The sequence below is a fragment of the Heteronotia binoei genome, chromosome 5 (genome assembly GCF_032191835.1).
Source record: "Heteronotia binoei isolate CCM8104 ecotype False Entrance Well chromosome 5, APGP_CSIRO_Hbin_v1, whole genome shotgun sequence".
In the NCBI taxonomy this organism is placed as follows: domain Eukaryota; kingdom Metazoa; phylum Chordata; class Lepidosauria; order Squamata; family Gekkonidae; genus Heteronotia; species Heteronotia binoei.
This window is the reverse complement of record NC_083227.1, coordinates 165,551,873-165,576,442: the sequence shown is the minus strand read 5'-3', so window position 1 is coordinate 165,576,442 and position 24,570 is coordinate 165,551,873. Positions and strand designations below refer to the sequence as shown.

General features: G+C 41.3%; 1 protein-coding gene and 1 non-coding gene across 5 annotated transcripts in view; both read right to left on the bottom strand.

The window, feature by feature from the left end:
* The window catches only part of GABRB2 (gamma-aminobutyric acid type A receptor subunit beta2), a 286,449-nt gene that overhangs the window by 195,396 nt on the left and 66,483 nt on the right, over nt 1–24,570 (bottom strand). The gene's annotated exons all lie outside the window — the stretch shown is intronic.
* On the bottom strand, nt 11,793–11,867 carry TRNAP-UGG (transfer RNA proline (anticodon UGG)). The gene has a single exon. It is a non-coding gene; the product is annotated as a tRNA-Pro (tRNA).

Here is a 24,570-nt window from a genome sequence, read left to right as displayed (position 1 = left end):
TGCAAGAGGGGCCTCACTATTTCTGCTTTCTCTTCCTTGAGAGTCCCTACAGCCTCCTCTTTTTTCCTGCTTTCTTCTCTCCTCCACCTTTTTGTGCCTCCATCTTCAGCTTCACTTCCCCGGCAGCCTCCGACTGAGAAGACTAGGGTTGTGCTGCAGTGCAGTCCACTGGGGCTTAGTACGGGCCACCAGAAAATCCACAAGGAGTTGCAGGGGACACCTCAGCTTTTCCCTGTATTGCCCATCCCACGCTCTTTTCTCCTTCCCTACTCCTGACAACCCTCATATCCTCACCTTTCCATGCCTTTTTCTCTCCTTCTCACCCATCAACCAACCTGTTGTTCAACTGCCCCCTATCTTCAGCTATACTTATTTACCTCATTCATTTATACCTCACTTTTCCCTCCAACTGAGATACAGAACAGTTTACATCTTTCTCCTGTCTTCATTTTATCCTCAACAGAATGGAATTCGTAGCCTTCAAGCCTTGGTTTCTGTCAGTAAAAGGCAGAAGAGTGCATGTCAGTTTCCAGTTTTGGCCTTTGAGGGACTATGTATCCACACTTGCCAACAAAAACCAGGTTACTTGCTACCATGCAAATAGCATGATTTATGCAGTCGAGCAGCAGCCATCCCTCCCGGTACCACCAGTGCTTTTCAGTCTTTCATTTTTAAAAAAATCAGGAATTTAATATTGTTGTATCGATACAACGTTCTCTGAATTCCCAGCTTCCATTTCTTAAAAAGTCTTTAGCTCCTTTCATTGCAGAGCTATGCCTTTCCTCTTACATCTCCATGGTAAAATGTGCCAGAAACTTGCTTTTTTAAACAAACGACATCTGGATATTCAGAGAGCCCGTTAACATGTATTGTTAGAAAGTGGAAAAGTGAATTACTCAGCTGTGAGTTCCTTTATTCTGAATCATCCCGTTAAGATGAAATAGTGAGTGAAACATCAATCCATACAATGTATTTTGACGGAAGCAGCAGCTTACCTTACAAAAGCCATACCATCTTGACCTGGGTGTCCTGAATTCACAGGGTGAGTATTCAGCAGACAGAGGGCTTTCTGAACATGTGTAGAGACACTGTACCACATTCCACAACCTGCATGTGGAAGGTACACACGAGTTCTCCCACTTTCCTCTCTACTGCTGCAGCTCCTTCAGATCCCTGGAAAGATCATTCCTGAGGTTGCAGGATCCATGAAGAAAAACAGCCGTGAGAGTCAATGGGCTGCAGCGAGGATGGACAACCCAGGATAAAACTGCCCCTCCCTTCAGTGGAGCCGCGCATGTGGACCAGGAACAAGGAGTGATTTCTCCTCGTCTTTTTCTCACTTCAGCATCCTAACCAGGTGTAATGTACTGAGAACCGAGACAGTTTGAAGGCAACATGGTTTATTCAGTAGCACATTACAAGAGAGGGAACACGCGGGCCGGGTCCCGCTTATATACATTACCCGGAACTGCCCCCTTGTCTGACCAGTCCAATCCTGGTCAGTCAAACTTCCTGCCACAGATCTTGATGGGCGGGGCGTCTGGCGAGCCACATCCGGGGACCCACAGATCGCCTCAGTAGCAATCACCATGCGGTACAACAGCTTATGTTCAAGACATAACACCAGGGTTGCCAACCAGCAAGCAGTAGGAGTGAGGGGGGAGGGGGGAGACGCAAGGAAGGGTGCTGTTGGGTGATGCCATTGTTTCACTTCTGGGGAAAACTCTTATGTTTCTGGTGATTCCCAAAGAGGTGTGAAGATACATCTGGGTTTCCCCTGAAAGTGACACAATACTATTGCCCAACAGCAATTTGTTCCCCCCTCCCACTGGCTGCCAGACAGCAATCAGATCTGGAAGTGGGGCATCTCTCCTAGCAGGCAAATGGCAAGTTTAGTCTCAACTAAGGTTGCCAATCCCCAGGTGGGGGCAGGGGATCCCCCAGTTTGGAAGGCCCCCCCCCCCACTTCAGGGTCATCAGAAAGCGGGGGGAGGGGAGGGAAATGTCTGCTGAGAACTCTGTTATTCCCTAAGGAGATTTATTCCCATAGAAAATCATGGAGAATTGATCCGCGGGTATCTGAGACTCTGGGGGGGCTGTTTTTTGGGGTAGAGGCACCAAATTTTCAGTATAGCATCTAGTGCCTCTCCCCAAAATACCCTCCAAGTTTCAAAAAGATTGGACCAGGGGGTCCAATTCTATGAGCCCCAAAAGAAGGTGCCCCTATCCTTCATTATTTCCTATGGAAGGAAGGCATTGAAAAGGTGCGCTGTCCCTTTAAATGTGACGGCCAGAACTCCCTTTGGAGTTCAATTATGCTTGTCACAGCCTTGATCTTGGCTCCACCCGTAATGTCTCCTGGCTCCACCCCCAAAGTCTCCTGGCTCCACCCCCAAAGTCCCCAGATATTTCTTAAATTGGACTTGGCAACCCTAGTCTCAACCATTGTGGCTACTCCTTGACACATAACCTGCAACCCTAGAAATGATCTTATTTATATTTGTAAAGAGCAACAGCACCGGAGAGGAACATGGGAAAACTACACATTTCACACATGAACTGCCCAATGTCTTTAGAAAATACGTTTAGCAAGCACTGATGCTCCTAAAGGCCTAGATAAAGAATAAAGTATAATTTTAAAAGAGCTGGCAGCTGGGACCATGGTCCATCAATGCATAAAACTAATTTGGCAGAAACAAGCCACAACTGTGCTTAACAGAGATAAATTAACATCCCAACTGCCCACCAGAGAAAATATATTTTGCCATGTGAGAAATCCATAAATGGCTTTGCAGACTCCTCGGGAAACTCAGCACAGACCATTGTTTAAAAAGAATGATAGATGGCTAAGCTAGACGGCTAAACTATCATCAAATCTCCTTTGCCGAGCAACGTAAGCAAGTTGACCTAATTATTATATTACACTTACAGTAACGCTGCACCAAGATCATACTCGGATTACATTTCAACAGACGTATTATGAAGCTGTTCATTCAGTGAATTCAATAACCTTTGGAATTTAAAGAAAGAAATACGTCTATATTTAGGGTTGCCAAGTCCAATTCAAGAAATATCTGGGGCCAGGAGCAAGGTTATGACAAGCATAATTGAACTCCAAAGGGAGTTCAGGCCATCACATTTGAAGGGACAGCACACCTTTTTAAATGCTTTCCTTCCATAGGAAATAAGGAAAGATAGGGGCACCTTCTTTTGGGGCTTATAGAATTGGACCCCCTGGTCCAATCTTTTTGAAATGTGGGGGGAATTTTGGGGAGAGGCACTGGATGTTATACTGAAAATATGGTGCCTCTACCTCAAAAAACAGCCCCCCCAGAGCCCCCGATACCTCCAGATCAATTCCCCATTATACCCTATGAGAATCGATCTCCACACAGGGAATCATGAAGTGCTGAGCAGACATTTCCCTCCCCCCCCCCCACCCCCTGTTTCTGGCGACTCTGAAGTGAGGGATTGGCATCTCTACTCACGAGTTGCTGCCAACTTCTTCAAAGTAACACAGACACACCATCCCAAGAGGAAGCCTTTCCAATTGGAGACTGAAGCCTCCGGAGGTGGAAAGTCACATGGTGGCTGTGGGGGCGGGGCTTCCCCCCACCGGCCAGCTGACTGGGGGGTGGGAAAGAGCCTGGGAAAGTGGGAGAACCCCCCCCCCAGAGCCCCAGATACCCACAGATCAATTATCCATTATTTCCTATGGGAATGAGTCTCCATTGGGAATAATAGAGTTCCCAGCAGACATTTCCCTCCCCTCCCCCCACTTTCTGATGACCCTGATGTGGAGGGAGGGCCTCCAAACTGGGGGATCCCCTGACACTACCTGGGGATTTGAAACCAAGCAAAAACTGTGAAATAATTAATGAAAAAACTCAATACACAACTTAATACTAAATAACTTATTGACTAAATAACAATTACTTAAAGATATACATCACAAGAAATCATAATATCAAAAATTCATCCTAATTACAATCAAGTAACAATTGACAATACTATCAAAGTTTCATTATTTCATTTATTCAAGTCCTTTTAATAACGTCAGTTTCCAACTTCTTAAAAACCCGCGATGATTCACCCATTTCAACGGGCTGAATTAAAGTGCTGGTGCTCCAGATATAATTCCACAGGAAAAGCTTAAGAACATAAGAGAAGCCATGTTGGATCAGGCCAACGGCCCATCAAGTCCAACACTCTGTGTCACACAGTGGCAAAAAATTTTATATACACACATACACTGTGGCTAATAGCCACTGATGGACCTGTGCTCCATATTTTTACGTTTCCAAGATGCTTATTCAGTCTTGCCAAACTTTAGGGTTCCAATGTTCACACAAGAACTTTTCAAATGTGAAGTTGAAGTGGGTATACAGCAAGCCTCTGACAGGAATGCGCCTTTACTTCTGTTTCTGGGAAAAACCCTTCCTCAGAGAGGCGTATCCCACTGTACTAAAACAGCACAAATCATAATGCTTTGCATATCTATCACAAATTGTTACTTTTAAAACCAAATGTAACCAAACATTACTATACTCACTGTATCTTATCACCTATCACTTCCGCACAACACTCAAGCATGGAGAAAATCTTGTCCGTGCCGCTAGCACATGCCCCTCTATATTCCCATCTGTTACATACTGCTGTCCTGTTTCTTAAAGTGACATCAATGCATTAACAAAAGAAAGAAACAGAAAGAGGAAAACAAACAAACTATTTGCTTCTGTTCAATCAAAGGCACAAACTATTTGCTTTGCTTGAAACAAAAATAGCAGAGAACAGAAGCAAATAGTTTGTGCCTTTGATTATACACCTTATGCCAGTGCTATTAGTATTGAAAAGTTCTTGTATGAATATTAGAAGCCTGAAGTTTGGCAAGACTGAATAAGCATCTTGAAAACATAGAAACTTTTCCTGTGGAATTATATCTGGAGCACCAACACTTTAATTCAGCCCGTTGAAACGGGTGAATTGTCATGAGTTTTTAAGTTGGAAACGGACGTTATTAAAAGGACTTGAATAAATGAAATAATGAAACTTTGATAGTATTGTCAATTGTTACTTGATTGTAATTAGGATGAATTTTTGATATTATGATGTGTTGTATATCTTTAAGTAATTGTTATTTAGTTAATAAGTTTTTGTCTTTAAAATATTTTGCAATAAGATTATTAAGCTGTGTATTGAGTTTTTTCGTTAATTATTTCAGTTTTTGCTTGAATTCAGACTTTCACTGTGATACTCTAGGTGTCCCGGCCCACCTGGGGATTGGAAACCCTATCTATACTGGAACATCGTTGTGTAATATATTCACCCTCCTTCTCAAGTTATCTTCTCAACCATTTTAGAGGAAATTCCAACTACAGTTATCTACAAACAATACTACCAAAATTTGGTGCAGCTAACTTTGGAGTAAACATCGCTACATTTGATCTATTTGAGCCCTAATATTATTGACAGAAGTTGATCCTGCTTCACCCCTCCAAGTTGTGGTGTCTGGTGTATCTGTTCAGGGCATGTCTCATCAAAACCAGAAGCTGATTTCTGCTTCACCCCTCCAAGTTGTAGTGTCTGGTTTATCTGTTCAGGGCATGTCTCATCAAAACCCTTGCAAAGGTTGGGGTTGTGCTAAATTTGCTTCAAACCATTTGCTGTTGTGACAAAGTGTTCTCTAGAGGGGAAAACTGTTGTTGTTTTAAAACCACATAACTTATAGTTTTGTTCCTGCACTGAGGTCATGGAAGGAAGGAAAGAAAGAACGGCAAATGACCTATCTATTTCTCCCCATATGCCTTTCTCCTCAAGTTGGAGTCTAGCCTGTTAGTTCCATGGACAGTTTCAGAAGGAAAACTGTGGTATATCCCACACCTGCCTGGGTCCATAATTTCTGGCCTATGTGAAATAAAGAGCCATCGTCTAGAAATTTGCCATCTTTGGTTCCCTAGAGGCAGTTCTTATGACCAGCTGCATTTATAAGCTTGAGATAATTAACTGAAGTAATATAAATGATGTTAAGAAGTTGTAAGATACTTGTAAAACAATAAAAAAGTAGCGATAAGACACTGGGAGGTCAAATGGTATAAAATAAAAGGAACATTTATTAAAAGCCATAACACATTAGACTCTGATCAGAAAATTAATGTAACACAGTATTTTATACTTTCATAGATAAATCAAGAAGCATGTTTGCCTATGGCAAAGAAACTAAACTTCTCCCAGCTTCAGTTTGAGGTGGGGCCTGGAGATCTCCAGATACAGAGTTCAGTTCCTCTGATTAAAACAGATGCTTTGGAGGGTGAACTCTATGGCAGTGTTTCCCATTTGCAGGGTCGTGACCTGGTACCGGGCCACAGAAGCCTCACTACCGGGTCACAAGAAAAGCCAAGAAAAGCCCCGCCCCCAGCAAGGCATGGCCTCTGCTCTGCTTCCTTCCTTACCCATCTCTGTGTTGTGCGGAGAAAAGCTAGCATTGAAGACTGACACAGGCTGCAAAGCCTGAGCTCCGTTTGGCTTCCTTCCTTCCCCTGACTCTGTGTTGTGCAGAGAAAAGCTAGCATTGAAGACCGACAGAGGCTGCAAAGCCTGAATTCGGTTTGGCTTCCTTCCTTCCCCCATCTCTGTGTTGTGCAGAGAGGAGCTGGGCTGCCTCTCCTTTCTTCTCCCCCCTCCCAGTGTTTGAGAGAAAAGCTGATGTCCACTGGCACTTTAGACCCATGAAGTGTTCTTTTGCCTTGCAGTATGTTCATTTGGGGAGATTTCCCTGGGAAGTCTGGGCAGAAAAGAGGAGGGGTGTTTTTTTCAGCCGGGAGGGGCAGGGAGTGGGTATTCCAGTAGCTATTTTTTTTCCAAATGACCCCTGGACAGAATTGACCCCTGGGCAGAACTGTTGCTGGCTGGGGTCATCCGATGGTAAGGTGTTTTTTTTTTCCTTCCCCCCCCCCTTTCTTTCTTTCTTTCTTTCCCTGCAAGTGATGCTCTGTCTGTATTCTTGGTGCTGGGGGTGGGGGGTGGGTGGGCGGGGAAGCAACAGTAGGAGAGCTTCTTGTGCCCTGGCCCTACTGGTGGACATTCTGGTGCTTTTGGGGCATTATATGAGAGAATTTTGGACTGGATGGTCCACTGGCCTGATCCAGCATGGATTCTCTTATGTTATGTTCTTTCTTTCCATAGCTTTCTTTTCTTTTCCTTTCCTTCCATTTCATTCTTTCCCTTTCTTTCTTTCCTTCCATTTTTACTGGATAAAACTTTTCTGTTCATCATATGGTTGTTGCAGACATAGGAGCTCTGCCAATGAAAAGTTGGCACCCCCAGTTGCAGCCAGCTGGCCTTTCTATGAGATTTCTGTGTGAGTGAGAGGTGTGGGGCAGAAAGATATTATTGGAGATTACTGCAGTATATCTCAACAGCACTGGAAGTGATGGTACTATGAACTTGACACCATATTACTGGTCCTGCTTTTAACAGCTGTCTGACACCAAAATTAAACTCCTCCTGTAGATATTAAAAAGGATGAAAGAAGTTCACTGGCTAAATATCTGCACAACAGGTTGCTTTTAAAGGCATGGGAAACACAGCCAGTAAAAAGCTGCAAGCCCCTTATAAATATCCTTTTTGGGATAACTGCAAAAAAACCTTATATGAACTTCATATAACTTGAAATTAATTCATTAATTGCAGCACAATTCTTTGCTACCTTTCACAGCAATTTTCCAGTGTTTCAGCCAAGGAAAAGTATGAAAAATAGCTGTCAAAAGATTTTCTTGAAACCAAGCAAGCTTGGCTGTAGCTTGAGGCAGGGTTCCAGTAGTAGCAGCTGAAGGAAGGGCCTACTAAATGTGTCAGCATATATTGAGGTACAGCAGCTGCCAGGGCCCAGTGTGGGTGGTACACAGTGCTAGCATTCCTGATGGCAATGGCAACAGCACTCCCAACTGCATACACTGGCCAGTGCTGTTGAGGAAGGGGTGTGTAGGTGGTGCAGGCAATTGAACATGGGCATTAGGAGCACCTGCAAACTGGAGAAGAACACACGAACAGATAGGTGCATGCAGGTGTGGGGGTGAAAAGAGAGGACCCTTGGAATGTATGAAAAAGTTGCAGTCTGCCCACTTTCCACCCCCATTTTGGCTCTGCATGAGTTTTGGGGCAGGTTTAGGGGAGTGCCCTGGAAGTAACATCACAGGAAAAGGTAGAGTTTTGGTTCAGTGTGCCCTGGAAGTGACATCACTTGGCCCTTGACCTGGAAGTGACACCACAGGAAATGACATAATTTCTGTCTCCCGGCTCCACCCCCAAAGTCTCCTGGTTCCACCCCCAAACTTTATTGGGCCATGAAGGAGGAGTGTAAAAATAACCAGGCCACAGGAAAGAAAAGTTTGGGAAACCCTGCTCTATGGCATTATATCCTGCTGAGGTCCCTCCCCAAATCCTGGTATCCTCAAGAGCTACCCTCAAATCTCCAAGAATTTCCTAAATCAGAGTTGGCAAATCTAGTATCTGCTCACAATATATATGCAAACCCAAGCACATACTGTGGGGAGGGGTTTCCTGCTTCTAAAATATTCCACTTCTTAGCCCTTGCTGGTTAGCCCTGCAAGCCCGACCTCATCAGATCTCAGAAACTAAGCAGGGATGACTCTAGCAAGTACTTGGATGCGAGACCTCCTTGAAATACCAGTAGTTGGGAGGATAGGGGCAGGCTTTATTCAGCCACTTCGCTGAATATCCTCCAGGCCCCAAGTAGGGGTCAGTCACCAGAAGGCACCATAACTTCCAAGTGCACACAACCCACCCACCCACCCAAAATACTCAGCTTCTTTTGTTTCACACATTCAGAGCCAGTTTGGTGTATGGACTCTTATCTGGGAGAATGGCACCTGCTGATGTGACCTTGAGTTAGTCACAGGTTCTTGCAGAGCTGTTCCTCTAAAGAACAGTTTCTGTCAGAGCTCTCTCAGCTCCCCCTACCTCATAGGGTGTCTGTTGTGGGAGGGGAAGGTAAAGGAGATTGTAAACTGCTTTGAGACTCCTTTGCGTAGTGAAGGGTGGGGTATAAATCCAATCTCCTCTTCTTCTCCTCACATCTTTTAATCCTTTCATTCATCATTCCTACTGTCAAAATTCCAGGATGAAAAGGTACCATGTTACGCACATTCTCAATACATATCCAGATTAATGACTCTTAGAATCATAGAGTTGGAAGGGACCTCCAGGGTCATCTAATCCAACCCCCTGCACAATGCAGGAAACTCACAAATACCTCACCCTAAATTTACAGGATCTTCATTACTGTCAGATGGCCATCTAGCTTCTGTTTATAAACCTCCAAGGAAGGAGAGCCCACCACCTTCCAAGGAAGCCTGTTCCACTGAGGAATCGCTCTAACAGTCAGGAAGTTCTTCCTAACGCTGAGCTGGAAACTCTTTTGATTTAATTTCAACCCATTGGTTCTGGTCCTACCTTCTGGGGCCACAGAAAACAATTCCACACCATCCTCTATACGATAGCCCTTCAAGTACTTGAAAATGGTTATCATACCACCTCTCAGCCACCTCCTCTCAGGCTAAACATGTCCATAGTGCACTGATAATAATTTATAACTGATAATAATTTGTTACTATGGGTGCTTTCAGACAAACACATAAAAGGTTAATTGCCTCATTCCCTGTATGATACATCTTTGCTACTATCATCAAGAACTATAATTAACTATTCCTGTAAATCATCTCCTAATGTCAGAATGTCAGATGAACTGTCAACTGGCCTAAAGCAAAATCTGTGTCTCTCTAACCATTCCTAGTTTTAACAAATTGTAATTACCTTATATGTAGTCTCTCGCACGTCTGTTTACCTCTGTCCTGCGATATGCCTTGTGCATATGCATGAATATGCATATTTTCTATTGAGCAATAAAAACTCAATGCTTAAATCAGAGAGGATTAAGATTGCAATCCCATGAACAGTTACCCAGCAGCAAGCAATATTGAACATAGTGGTATAGCACGCCTGAAATAACAGTAGGCCTGGGCCTGTAATAAATTATAAAATGTGCGTGAAATACTTCTGCAATAAAAAGGGAGGTCGTTTCCCCCCCCCCCTGCTTCCCCGTCTACATGCTGGCTACCCAGTTAGAAATAGAAAAGAGGAACTACCTTCGGTGAAGCTCGCTGGAACAAATTCGTTAGAGTTAGCACCCAGGAAAGTCCCACGATTTCCTGAGAGCCAAGCAGCAAAAAATGTTTATGATAATGGATATTGTGGTAAGATGCTAGTGGACAGAATACCCTGCATGGAAGAAGCTATGCTGACCCACCCTTGCGTCCTCTGGTAAAACGACACTTCTGATGATGTCCAACTTCGAACTGGTCGTGATCTATGGAACGTTGTCAAATGCTCTTTCCTGGGGTCGCGGGGTTCCTTGACTCCAGAGGACCCACACTCTCACCCCCAGTGGAATCTACTGGGTCTCTCTGTCCCTTAAATACTGTTGGCTTCTAGCTTCCCAGTGTCCACGCAGATTTCTCCAACTGGTCTGTAGCCTCTCTAGGGCAGGGATGTCCAACTTCGAACAGGTCGTGATCTATTTTCTCCGGACACAATGGTGGTGGATCTACCACCAAGAAAATTTAAGTTTCAAATTAGATTTTAACCCGCCGAAGTTGGGTTCCACCTAGGCTCGCCCAAATTTTCTCAAAATTAAAACATGATCCTGAGTCTTTGCGGTTTTGTGTCATTCTTAAGTTTCCATCTGAACTACGGGATAAGGTGGACTGCAATAAATGGCTTTTGCAGCAGGAAATGCGCATGGTTTTCAAGCTTAATACGTTGGTTCCCTTTGGATTGAATAATGAGTGGAACTTAACATGCTTTCTGTGAATATGGATGCACTTATGAGATCTGAGTATCTTACACTGTTTGATGTTATTTTGGACATCACTGTAACCGTCATTACTGTTTCTTTAAGGAACGCTTAAGTATGTACACCTGTGTATATATAGCCTAGGAGTAGCTGTGATTTCATCACCATAGAAGTGTTATCTACTGTTGTAAAAATTTGGCATTCTTACCCGATGTTGAAAATAGCCCGTGAAAAGCTATGCTTTTTAGTGCATTGTCTGTATATACGTGGTTAACATTTTAGCGTTTTATATTAATTCTGAGATTATTTGTATGCAGCTTGAAGAAGCGTATTGGGAAACAGAGGCACAAGTACAATCCTGTCGCCTTATGGGTTGTTGTCTGCATATATTCAAGATATCGGACTTAGATGAATAATTAACACGTTGACCCAAGATTCCATTAAATCACTAACATTCAATTGCTGAAGAAGTAGGAATGGGCTACTTCGTGTTTTTGTAATAAAAATATGCTCTTCTTGATACAATTTGATTTACTTCTTAATTGTTTGGAGGCTGGCATCACAGTAGCTGTTCAAAGCCTTTTTTTTGCTGTGATTCTCTATTTTGCTTGAACAATCCCCAGGTGGGGGCAGGGAATCCCCCAGTTTGGAGGACATCCCCCCGCTTCAGGGGAGGGGAGGGAAATGTCTGCTGGGAACTCTATTATTCCCTATGGAGACTGATTCCCATAGAAAATAATGGAGAATTGATCTGCAGATATCTGGGGCTCTGGGGGGGGGGGCTGTATTTTGAACATATGAAGCTGCCTTATACTGAATCAGACCCTTGGTCCATCAAAGTCAGTATTGTCTTCTCAGACTGGCAGCAGCTCTCCAGGGTCTCAAGCTGAGGTTTTCACACCTATTTGCCTGGACCCTTTTTTGGAGATGCCAGGGATTGAACCTGGGACCTTCTGCTTCCAAAGCAGATGCTCTACCACTGAGCCACCATCCCTCCCCTGCTCTCCAGGGTCTCAAGCTGAGGTTTTTCACACCTATTTGCCTGGACCCTTTTTTGGAGATGCCAGGGATTGAACCTGGGACCTTCTGCTTCCCAAGCAGATGCTCTACCACTGAGCCACCGTCCCTCCTGGCTCAGGTAGAGGCACCAAACTTTCAGTATAGCATTCAGTGTCTCCCCCCAAAATCAAAAAGATTGGACCAGGGGGTCCAGTTCTATGAGCCCCAAAAGAAGGTGCCCCTATCCTTCATGATTTCCAATGGAAGGAAGGAATTGAAAAGGTGTGCCATCCCTTTAAATGTGATGGCCAGAACTCCCTTTGGAGTTCAATGATGCTTGTCACAGCCTTGAACTTAGCTCCACCCCCAAAGTCCCCAGATATTTCTTGAATTGGACTTGGCAACCCTACTGACAAAGTTCAGCAGCAAAGTGGGGAGACACCTAGGGCCTTAAGCCCACATGACAAACACGAACTGACTTTATGGTCTCAAATTAGCTACAGGTCTGTTTAGCCAATCAAAACCCTGAGAGGCGATGCATCTCTCCGAGTGTTGCTAAGCACACGATGCATGGGGTGACTGATCAAGGAGAAGAAATGAACCTTTACGACAGATAAGCTTCACTCCTTCCCACAGCTGAAAGCTACAGCTCAATGACCTGAATGTGTTAATTGGACGTCCAGGGTAGGATAGTATTCCCTTCCACTTCACACAGGCACAGTTGCTAGCAAGATCATGCTGACTCTAGTCTCTAACCATCTCTGGGAATGTATGGGTAGTCCATAAACACATCCTGAACCAAATATTTTTTACACAGGATAAAAGCAAGGAGCCGTTTCTTTACAAGCATAAGTCCTCTTTTCTTCAGACAAAGAAGCCGTTGAACTCCTTAAAGCAAAATAACGTCCAGTTGAACACTGGTAGCAGAGAGTGACAGGCAATTGTATATTTAAATGAACCTCCAAGACTAGTTTCTTTTATTTTTCCATCAAAGCTTTCCCTGAGAGCCTCACTTTGGTTTTATGTTTGATGTTGTGTCATCTCTTAGTATGGATTAGAGCTTTTCATCAGTAAATGCTCTGTCTCAGTTGGAAGCAATAAGGGCTGCAATCCGAAGAGCGTTAACCTGGAAGTAAGCCCCAGTGAATAACATGAGACACCTCTCAGGAGCCTTGTTAGGAGCCTGAAAACATGTGAAAACATATAATATCAAAGAGATTAGCACCAAATTAATTCTGACTGTTTTAACTACTGAATGTGTAATTTTTATAATATGTATTGATTTTAATTGTTGTGATTTTATACTGTGAGCCGCCCTGAGCCTGCTTCAGTGGGGAAGGCGGGATATAAATAAATAAATAGTTTGAATTGCTTCCAATGACACCTGTTATTGGCTATCAGAGTCTCCTTTATACAGAGCAGAATTGTGAGGTGCATTAAAAATGGAATAAATAAGCTCATTATTCCCATCAGACCTCAGAGGATACTACAGCAATAAATAACAACTTTTTTCAAATATATATTCTTTTTCTGCATAGGGTACATCCAAATTCTTTTGCAAACAGATCATTTCCACTAGGACCAGGAGAATCCAGACTGTATGGATGAATTCTGGATTCACAGTGTAAAAAAAAAAGTGTTTACTTTGTCACCAACGTCACACTGATGATGTGTTCAACCAGAAATGCCCCATTAGCTTTTCTGAATTTCAACTTGAGAGGTAGCACTCAGCATATAATATTTTGGTTTTTAAAGCTGCAGGATCTGAGCTTCAGAAGAAATTTTTCCCTTGTGGGTGCAAAATTACTTGTGGCATTTGCTTGATGGCCAGTTGTTGTGAGACAGTTGCTTTTGCTGGACAATCAAGAGAGATGGCTTATCACAATCTGGCCTACTCCTTACAAATTTAAAAAAAAAACACTTAACACTTAAAATGTCATTTTCTGTAATATTATGTGGCCTAACCAACTCTCCCAGAAGCAATTCCAAAAGGGAAAATGAGCCAGATTGCTTTTTGAAATGTATCTGCAATATCTTTTTCCAGAAATGTTTCCAACAGCAGTGGCCAGCACCTTGTTTCTTCCAAGTTTTCTTACAAAGTTAATAAAAAATATAAAATTGACAAAGCTAAAAAAAAATAGTTAAAAACAAACAATAACTTATAACGGTGGTGGAAAGTGCCATCTAGTTGCCACTGATTTATGGCATCTCCATAGAGTTTTAAAGGCAAGAGACAATTTGCTGTTGCCTGTCCCTGCATAGTAATCCTGGATTTCCTTGGTGGTCTCCCATCTAAGTGCTTACCAAGGCAGACCCTGTTCAGCTTCTGAGATCTGATGAGATTATGCAAGGCTAGGTCTTCCAAGTTGAATAATTTATAGTAATAGCTATAAGGAACAACATATAATAGGTTGAATCCAAAGGTGTTCCTTCCATTGATGCAAAAAGCTTTGCTTCAGTGGAAAGGATGTTTTCCACCTGCAGAAGGCTCCTTGTGCTTAAAAATTCTAATTTAATTTAATTTAATTTTTAGATCTATATCCTGCCCTCTTGTAGTGGAACAGCTCCTCTCGTAGTGGAAGCTGTGGATCAAACCCAATAAAAATAGCATTATTTCTAAAAATCTTAAAAGGTGAAATTTATACTTTTTTCGGTACGTTGTGTTCCTGTACATGATCAGGAGGAAATTTACTCCAGGTGGTTCCAGTTTCGGTGATGTGGCATTGAAAGCGGTTCGGACCGTTGCATCCCGAACCGCTTTCAAATCGATGTGTTGAGGGGTTGCCCCGAAGGACAACTCGACTCTGGGGCCCAGGAAGGGTCCCAGAAGGCAGGAAAATTGGGACAGTAGATCGAGGATATCAGTGAAGGCGGCTGCTCCCTGATCCCGTTTTTTCTCTAGCCTCATCACCCCGAATGCCATTTTAAATGGCAAGAGTGTCAGCCACTGGCTTTCTTTCTTCCCTATACCCACTCTACATTCTGGATCTTCCAAGTTTTGTGATTTCAAGATGTGACATTGATCTTTCTACTGATGTGTCTCTTTTTTTTTACTATTTTCCAGATGGGTAATACTGTTGAGAAGCAGGAGAAGGAGAATCAGGAGTGAAACAGATTTTAAGTGATGCAAAAGACTGGGAGTGAGGGGGGGAACTCTCCCTTACTCTTTTTCAAGGCTGCAAAAGTTTCTACACAACCTGATCATTGAAAATACCTGCGTAAGAATACACCAATTTGTATCCTTATAAGAGACTTGATGATTGACGATAACTGAGCTACTTTAAACTCCTTTGGGGGAGAAAAATGCTTTGGATTTGGGGAAAGATATCTGCTGTCAGGTTTACATGGCTGTGAACTTCTAAAAGCTGGTGGGCACCTGATACTGACTTATAAAGCATTGTAGGATCTTTGGCTGTAAGAAGATTTTTTTTTATAAGCTCTCAAAGTGGATTTTCAGCTATTTTTGTGGATGATATGGATATAAACTTTTAAGCTGTTTTTTCCCCCTTTCTTTCTTGCCTTTTGGTCATCTGTGGTTGGACTATTTTTTTATTTTTGGATATGGTTTAAATATTTTGTGGTCTGGATTTTTCCTTTTATGCATCTTCCTTTTTTATTTGTTTGTGTATCACCAAATAAGGGAACTTTTCCCTACTTTTACCATTTTCTATTATTTTTTTGTTCTTGGTTTTAGGTTTGCTTGATTTTTCTGGTTTGGAATATTGGCTTATGGTTCAATTATGGGTCTCGTTTTGGGATTACAAATAGGGCATTCAGCCCTGGATTACAAATTGATACTTTGCAGCTGCTGAACTTGGGAATTATCTGAACGTTGTGGTGGTGAGACAAACTGCATCTGAATCAGCTTGGCTGGAAGACATGGAACCCTGAAAAGTTGTGATTACTATTATTCTTAACATTGTCTCTGACTACCATAAATTGTTGCTATAAGCTAGAAGGTTGTAGCTTTGTAACCATATGCTACCAATAAATTGTTTAAAACCAGAAGGTTGTTTTCTTTTTAGAATTATTTCATAATAGAACTATTTTATAATAAGAGCAGTGTTTGGAGGAGATTAGTCTATTGGTTGTAAACAGGAACATAGAGTTTTTAAAACAAAAAACTGAAGAGGCTTTCTCAAACTTGTGGCTGTGAATGTATTCAATTCAAGAAGAATGGAAACTAAAGCTGGGACTGTGCCCAAAGAACCTGTCAAAAAAAAAAGAGACCAAAGAAGGCAAGGCACCATTTCTTTCCCCCAGCACCCAAACCGGGCCAGGGAAATTTACAACTATGCAAGGAGATACGAAAGAATTCCAAACTACTTTAATGACTGCTGTAACACAGCTGACAAGTAAAGTAGACAATACTGGTGAACAAATGGCAGAGATTAAACAAAAGCTTTTGGAGAATAGTACAGGTGAAACCAATAAAGCCTTGAAAGTATTAGAAGGACAGGTGACGGAGAACATCCAAAAGGTGGAACATCTGGGAAAAGAACAGAGCTTACAAGACTCTAGACTTCTGCAGTTGGAAGTCGAAAAGGTGGAACATCTGGGGAAAGAACAGAGCTTACAAGACTCTAGACTTCTGCAGTTGGAAGTCTTTTAAATGTTGATTACAAATTTTTTGCTGCAATATTGGCACAATGTTTGAAGAAAGTTTTACAATCTATAATACACTATGATCAAGCAGGATTTCTTCCTAAAAGATACTTGAAAGATAATGTTAGATAATGTTAGAACTGTTTGTAATATTTTGGAATATTATGAGAATCATCCAGAGAAGCAACTGCGTTTAGTTTGTCTAGATGCTGAGAAGGCTTTTGACAATGTTCGTTGGCATTTTATGTTACAGCAACTGAAAGGTATGGAGTGTGGTGAAAACGTTTTGATAGTGGTAGAAGCAATATACTCCTCACAAAAGGCTAGGGTGACAGTGAATGGTGAACTAATAGATGTAATCAACATTTAAAAAGGTACAAGACAACGCTGCCCACTGTCCCCTTTACTTTTTATTTTATCTTTAGAGGTATTGAACAATCAAATAAGAGAAGATGCTACTATAAAGGGAGCTGTGATAAAAGATGAACAATACAAACTTAGAGCTTTTGCTGACAACTTAGTTTTCACACTAGAACAGCCAATGGACTCAATAGATTGTCTGACAAATAAAATCGAACAATTTGGTTATTGAGCAGGGTTAAAGATTAATTATCATAAAACAAAATTTTTGACAAAGAATATGACGATGGAACAAATGCAAGCCTTCTAGCAAAAATCAGGGTTTTTGTATGAAAAAAGAATCAAATATTTAGGTGTGGTTATCTCAAACAGGTGTAGCAACTTAAAAGCAGATAATTATGTTAAATTACTGAAAGAAATTTAAAAAATTTGGAAAAATGGCATGATTTGAACTTATCTTTTTGGGGAAGAATAGCCTTAATAAAGATGAATATTTTACCAAGGTTACTATTTTTGTTTCAAACTATCCCAATACTCTTAAATAGTGGATTTTTTCAAGAATTAAACAAGATGGTTGCTAAATACGTATGGCAAGGTAAAAAAGCCAGAATTAAACTAAAGACATTGCAGGATTCTAAATTAAGAGCAGGCATGGGCCTTCCAGACTAGCAATTGTACTATAAAGCATCTGTACTTACTTGGATATGAGATTGGATATTGTTGAAAGACAAGAGACAATTGTTAGAAGGATATGATTTGACTATGGGATGGCATGCATATTTGTGGTATCAAAGACTTGAAGGCCACTCCTATTTTAAGAATCACTGGTTCGAAAATCCTTGTATCATACATGGTCATGGTTAAAGACTAGAATTTACCAAAAAATTCCAAGATGGGTTTCACCAGTAGAAGCATTTACACATCCAAATCTTTTAAAATCAAATCAGAGCTATAGATATGATGATTTACTGTGAAAAGATAATCAATTGAAAACCAAAGAAGAATTGGAAAATACGGACATTAAAATGAATTGGTGGCTGAGAATGCAATTTGAATCCAGATATATTAAAGACAAGGCGACAGGTTTTAATACAGAACAATATTTGTTTGACAAAATTATTTTGGGCCCACAAGAAAAGTTAATCTCCAAACTATATGCATACTTACTTCAAATGAAGACCCAAGATGAAGTTGTAAAGGACTGTATGGTTCAATAGGCAAAAAAAGTTTGGTTATAATATCTCATTAGAAGATTGGGAGAGATTGTGGAAGCTTAATGTGAAACTAACTACATCAGTAGCCTTCAAAGAAAACCTTAACAAGATGTTTTATAGATGGTACTCAACCCCACAGAAATTGTGTAAGATCTATACAAATATGTCTAATAAATGTTGGAAATGTACTAAACAGATTGGTACCTTTTATCATATGTGGTGGATGTGTGAGATGGTGAAAGACTATTGGAAAATGGTGCATGAAATGTTACAGACGATCCATGAAGACTCAGATCCATTTCAAACCAGAACTATTTTTATTGAACATATTTCCTGAGGACTATTCGAAAGAGATGAGACATTCGTTGGCACATTTTATCACAACAGCTAGGATCCTTCTGGCGTAGAGATGGAAATCGCAGGAAATTCCCATGAAAATGGACTTGATGGGAAAAATTCTAGAGACAGCAGAACTGGACTTTCTATCTCAGCTGATGGCTGGGAAATCTAAAGAAGCAAGAAAATATTGGATGAAATTATATGCTTGCATGGAGATTCAAGACTCTTAAGATTCTTTGGTGAGAACTGATTTCTTTTTCCTTTTTTCCTGTACTTTATATTATAAAATTTATCTGTACTGGAATTGCCAAAATTATTAGATAATAACAAAAGACTTATACTATAAAATTTTAAAAGGGATTATATACAGTTTAGACAAAATAATATGAGACAATGTATGTAAAGAAAATATTGTAGAATCATACTTGTATTTGTTGAAAATATTTTATGTAGAATAAGATCAGAATGTATTGTGCTTTTATCTTTCTTCCCCCCCCCCCCTTACCCTCCCATTCTTTTGGAAACTAATAACACTTTTGAAAACTGGAAATTTACTCCAGAAAAGTCCCACTCTTTCTCATAGCTTTTATTCTCGTTTGAACTTTAACATCAGTCCTTATTAGCCTTAACAAGTATGGCAGTCCATTCAGCATGGCAGAGGATGAGAGTTTGTGTGAAATATATGATGCTAAAATTTGCAACCTGCTTCACAGATCAGAAGAGAAGTTTTGCGAGCCTCACCTACCTCACAAATCTGTTGAGGTGAAGATAAGATGGAAAAGAAGAGAATTAGGTATTCTACACTGGGAGAAGGGCAAGATCAAAATGAAACAAATTAACATACGTGTGTAAATGATAGCTCATATGGTAACCCTTATTTCTAGTTTCTGATTATTTTTCATGTCATAAATGCTAATTTACCATTGTGCTGCATCCAGAGTGCTGCCTTCTTGTGCTTGGCTGTCCTCTGTGGGCGATTCCATTGGGTGACAGTACAGTGTGCTTCCTTATGGAATCGACTCTTGATTGATGTTGCTGTTCGCTCTTGGCAACATATAATGATGAAGATAAATGTGCTCATGTTATGAAATTTAACTGTAGCAAAAAAAATGGAATGTTTACAACAGCTTGCATTTATTTCTTGACAGATATTCTTTTTTTATATGTTCATATCATAAATATTTTACAGGACCAATTCTTGCAAATAAACCAGATTATAAATCATAGGTCATAAAATAGAAGAAGTACTGTTCCGATGTTATGTTTTACTGATTTGCTGGTTCTTCTCATTATCTACCTGCATTACATCTTTGGCTTTGTAGAGAAATTTTATTTAAGAGAATGTTGAAGTGTCTGGATAAAGGCCTGACACGTTAGAATACTTAAGTAACAGTGCCATCCTAAAACAGGGGTTGGCCGAAAAAAAAATTTAAATGGTCATTGGGATGATGGTGTGATGTCACTTCTGACTGTTTCCTAAAAATGTCAGTCATTGCCAGGAATCTCAGGAGACCCTGTGTTTTAACCATAGAGTTTCCAGCAATTCCTAGAGAGGCTGAGGATGTTTAGCCTGGAGAGGAGGCGGCTGAGAGGTGATATGATCACCATCTTCAGGAATTTGATGGACTGTCATATAGAGGATGGTGTGAAATTGTTTTCTGTGGCCCTGGAAGGTAGGATCAGAACCAATGGGTTGAAATTAAATCAAAAGAGTTTCCAGATCAACATTAGGAAGAACTTCCTGACCGTTAGAACGATTCCTCAGTGGAACGGGCTTCCTTGGGAGGTGGTGGGCTCTCCTTCCTTGGAGGTTTTTAAACAGAGGCTAGATGGCCATCTGACAGCGATGAAGATCCTGTGAATTTAGGGGGAGGTGTTTGTGAGTTTCCTGCATTGTGCAGGGGGTTGGACTAGATGACCCTAGAGGTCCCTTCCAACTCTATGATTCTATGATGTCACTTCTGAGTTCCCCCCCAGAAGTGAGGTCACACTGTCAGCACCAACCATCCCTATGTACTGCCCTGTGTACTGCCTATGCACTGTACTATGGTCTACTTCTGTCCTAAACAGGTTACTCAGAATCCTACTCAGGTCTATTCAGTGGGACTCACACCTAGATTTAGGATTGTTCTGTAAGGTACATCCTTCTCCTCATGCTTTCCTCCATTTCAGAAACTTGCATTGCAGTCTTCTGCTGTAAGTCCCATGCAGCAGGAGACCCTGCTGACTGGTGGTAAACCAGGAGACTAGGCCACAGGCAGATGAGGAAAACGTGCACGGCCTCTCAGAGAACTAGTGTCCTGAATGATCTGAGAGCCCCGATCAAAAGAGGGTTACAGGTTTTATACTCCAGATTATTGATTACAGTACATGACAAGAGCATTTCAGTAAAGACAATCCCCTTTCCTGTACATCAGGTATGTCCAACAGGTCGATCACAATCTACCAGTAGATCGTGGAGGGGTCAGAGGTAGATCACCAGCTCCACTTGGTCTCATGGTTTGCTGGACAGGTGTTTGAGTTTTTTTGATGATTGTTTGGTGTGGTGGTATTTGATTATTGGTGCCAGCATGACGAATTCTTATTTTTACATTTAGAACTGCGTGTGTGGTTTTGGCATCATCCAGAGGTCTTCAGTTCCTGTTGATCTTTAATACTTTGGGACAGTGACAGTTTTGGACCAGATTCAGCCAGTGTTAACTTAGCACCCCAGCCACCCCAGTATAACGAAGATGAGTGTTCCAAAGAAGAGCACAACCTACCACTTTCATGATGAATGGGAAATGGACTACTTCATCATAGTGAAAGACAAGTGTTGTTGTCTACTTTGTAACGCCGCTGTATCCTTGCCCAAAAAGGGTAATCCGGAGTGTCATTATAAGGCTGTGCATAGCAATAAGTTTGATGCTGATTTTCCACCCAAAAGTGAAATTCGTAAACTGAAGCTCAAAGAACTTAAATCTAAATTGACAGTACAGCAACAGCTAATGGCGAAGCCAAGGTCACATTCGGTCAATGCCACCGTGGCATCCTTCAAGGTCAGCAACCGGATCGCAAAGAAATGCAAACCATTCAATGAAGGAGAATTTGTAAAAGATTGTTTTCTTGAAGCAGCAGACAATCTTTTTGAAGGATTTAAGAATAAGGAAGAGATCATAGCTGCTGTTCAAGATGTACAATTGTCAAGAAACACCGTCATGTGGCGAACAGAAAAGATGTGTGGAGACACAACTGAACAATTGTTTGTGTTGCTTTCTCACTCCAACTGGATGAATCTACAGACATAAGAGACATAGCCCAGTTACTAGTCTTTATCCGGATGGTTTTTGCAGACGTCAGTGTTAAAAGAACTACTCGGAAAGATTTCTTTAAAAGGGAGAACTACCGGTCAGGAAATATTCAGCTCTTCCCATTCTTTTGTAGCAAAGTGTAATCTTCCATTGCATAAACTTGTTTCCATCAGTACTGTCAGAGCAAGAGCAATGACAGGTGAGGTTAACGGTTTCATAGGCCTCTGTAGACAGCATGACGACTTTCCAGATTTCCTTTCTTACCACTGCATCATTCACCAGCAAGCTTGGGCAAGCAAGAGACTCAATACAAAGACTGTCATGGACATCACTTTCAAAATTGTAAATTCAGTTCATGGAAGATCACTTCAAAGATGGCTTTTCAATCTTACTCTTGATGAAGGGGCAGCGGAAATCATTTTGCACACAGATGTAAGGTGGCTAAGTAGGCACAAATTTCTGCAAAAGATTTTGTGATTTGCTGAATGAAATAAGAAGGTTTTTGAAGGAGAGGGGAGATGACAAAGCAGAGTTGTTAGATGAGGAATGGTTATGTGATCTGGCATTTCTCGCTGACTTTACAGGCGAACTAAGTGATATGAACATTGAACTATAAAGTAAAAACAAATGCACTGGCGAGATGATGAGTACAGTTTCATCCTACAAGAGCAAATCTGAGCTAATGATGACTGCAAACAACACTTTTGATCATTTTCCTCATACGCAGGACCATCTGGGACAATATCCAAATTTTGTTTTTCACAACGAGAAGTATGTGACAGAAATCTGCTCTGTTATCCAGGAATTCGAAAAAAGATTCTGTGACTTCCAAAGAATTGAAAAAAGTTGTGGAGTACTTCTCATACCCATTCAAAGCAGATATGGACATTAAGGAAACTGCAGCTGCTATCAGTAAAAATTACTCATTGAACAAGGCATCTCGAAAACGAAATAGTAACCCTTAAAAATGACATTTTTCTCAAGACCCATGCTGAGCAAGAATCGTTTTGAAAGCTAGTGCCTAGAGACAAATTTCCCAACTTGAGAAGATGCAGTGAAGCTGTACACTTTTGTTTCGGTTCAACTTATTTGTGTGAATCTGCGTTTTCCCATCTGAAAATGACAAAGAGTACACAGCGTTCCAACATGACGGATTAACATCTCCAGGATTCCCTGAGACTGGCCCTCACGCAACATTCACCCAACTTCAAAAAGCTGGTGGATGAAATGCAGGCTCAGACGTCTCACTAATTAGCAAGAGCAAAGTTTTAAAGATTACGCAAGATCAGCCTGGATCAATACTTGACTACATTTAACACAAATTACTCAATAAAAGTTAAAGAAAGTTATTAAGACAGTTAAAGAAAGTTATAGCAATAAAAATGTAAGAAAAACTGTTCGCAGTTCTTTCTGGATCTTTGTCTCTCTGTTTTTGCTTATTTTGCCTACCAGTAAATGACAGAAGGTGCATTGTAAATGGGGGGTGGGGGGAGCAGTAGGGTTGCCAAGTCCGATTCAGGAAATATCTGGGGACTTTGGGGTGGAGCCAGGAGAAAGATGTCACTTCCAGGTCAAAGGTCAAGTGATGTCATTTCCCAAGCACCACCCCTTCAAATGATGTCACCTCCAGAACATTCCACCCAAATGCCCTCCTGTGATGTCATTTCCCCCTTCCAAATTTAAATTTCTCCCTTTACATTGATTTGTGACCCTCAAGCCTTTGTTGCAATATCAGGGGATCTCCAGCCACCATCTGGAGGCTGGCAAGCCTGATTTATACCCTAGTTTTAATGGGAACCTAAGCTGCTTCCATCACAGGTTAAGAGTATTCGAATGCTACCCAGCAAGCTTCTTTGGCAAGGTAGAGATTCAAACCCAGGCCTCCCAGACCGTAGTCCAGCACTCTAGGTTAGACTTGACCCTTTTAAAGCTGGAATCGAAAGGATGGGTACATAATATGAAGGGAAAGAACTATTCCATGCACATCAGGAGCTTTGCTTGTACTCTTCACTGCAGGAATTTCTTTTGCTAACCAGGCAAGGTGTACTGAAAACTGCACAGAGGTTTGTGTTTGAGGGCCTTTGGAACTAACTGATGCTGAGAACACTGAAATAAAATTCCAGCTACACAGGCAGTTCTCTTCTTTGATTTCTAAATAATTAGCAAAAACTGATTTACTGTCTCTTCCCCACCCCCACCCCCAGCTCCAAATGGCTGTGGAACATCTTTGCTGACCATTGGAGAAGGGTGGGCTGCAAGGTGACAAAAGATACAACCCATGCCTATCACCTTCTCTCCCTAGGACTCCCCTGCTCATTTGGCATTCTAAAACAACCAAACCAGAGTTTCGAACCGGCCCTGTATGTTTTATAAACAGTATTCAGAAATATGGAGATGGACACTTTAATAGCAAAGAAATCAAAGAATGCTAGTTAGACATCAACTCATAGAAATAAGCCCTCCTATTAATTCTGAAGTTCTCATTATATGATCAGAGAAGTCACAACTTTGTGTGCACTATTAAGACAGCAAGAAGAGGAACTGCTGAGTTCCCTGAGACAGTGAAATCTTGAGAAAAAGATGACAAGAGTAGAGCTGTAATGAAATCCACTGCTTTATAAAACTTTGTTAAGTCCAATCAGTAGTAATGTCTTAACACAGTAGCCAATATACTGTTGAAGTGAATGGAGGAATGGCTTGAAATCTGTTGCTCTTCAGTTACAGACTTTTTTATTTCTATTTACCCTTCAACAAACTTTTAAGAAAAGCTAAACATGTAATTAGTATCCCATAAGTATTTTAAAAGGAAAACCAATTGTTCTAAGAGAGCCAGTTTGGTGTAGTGGTTGAGTGCGTGGACTTTTATCTGGGAGAACCGGGTTTGATTCCCCAC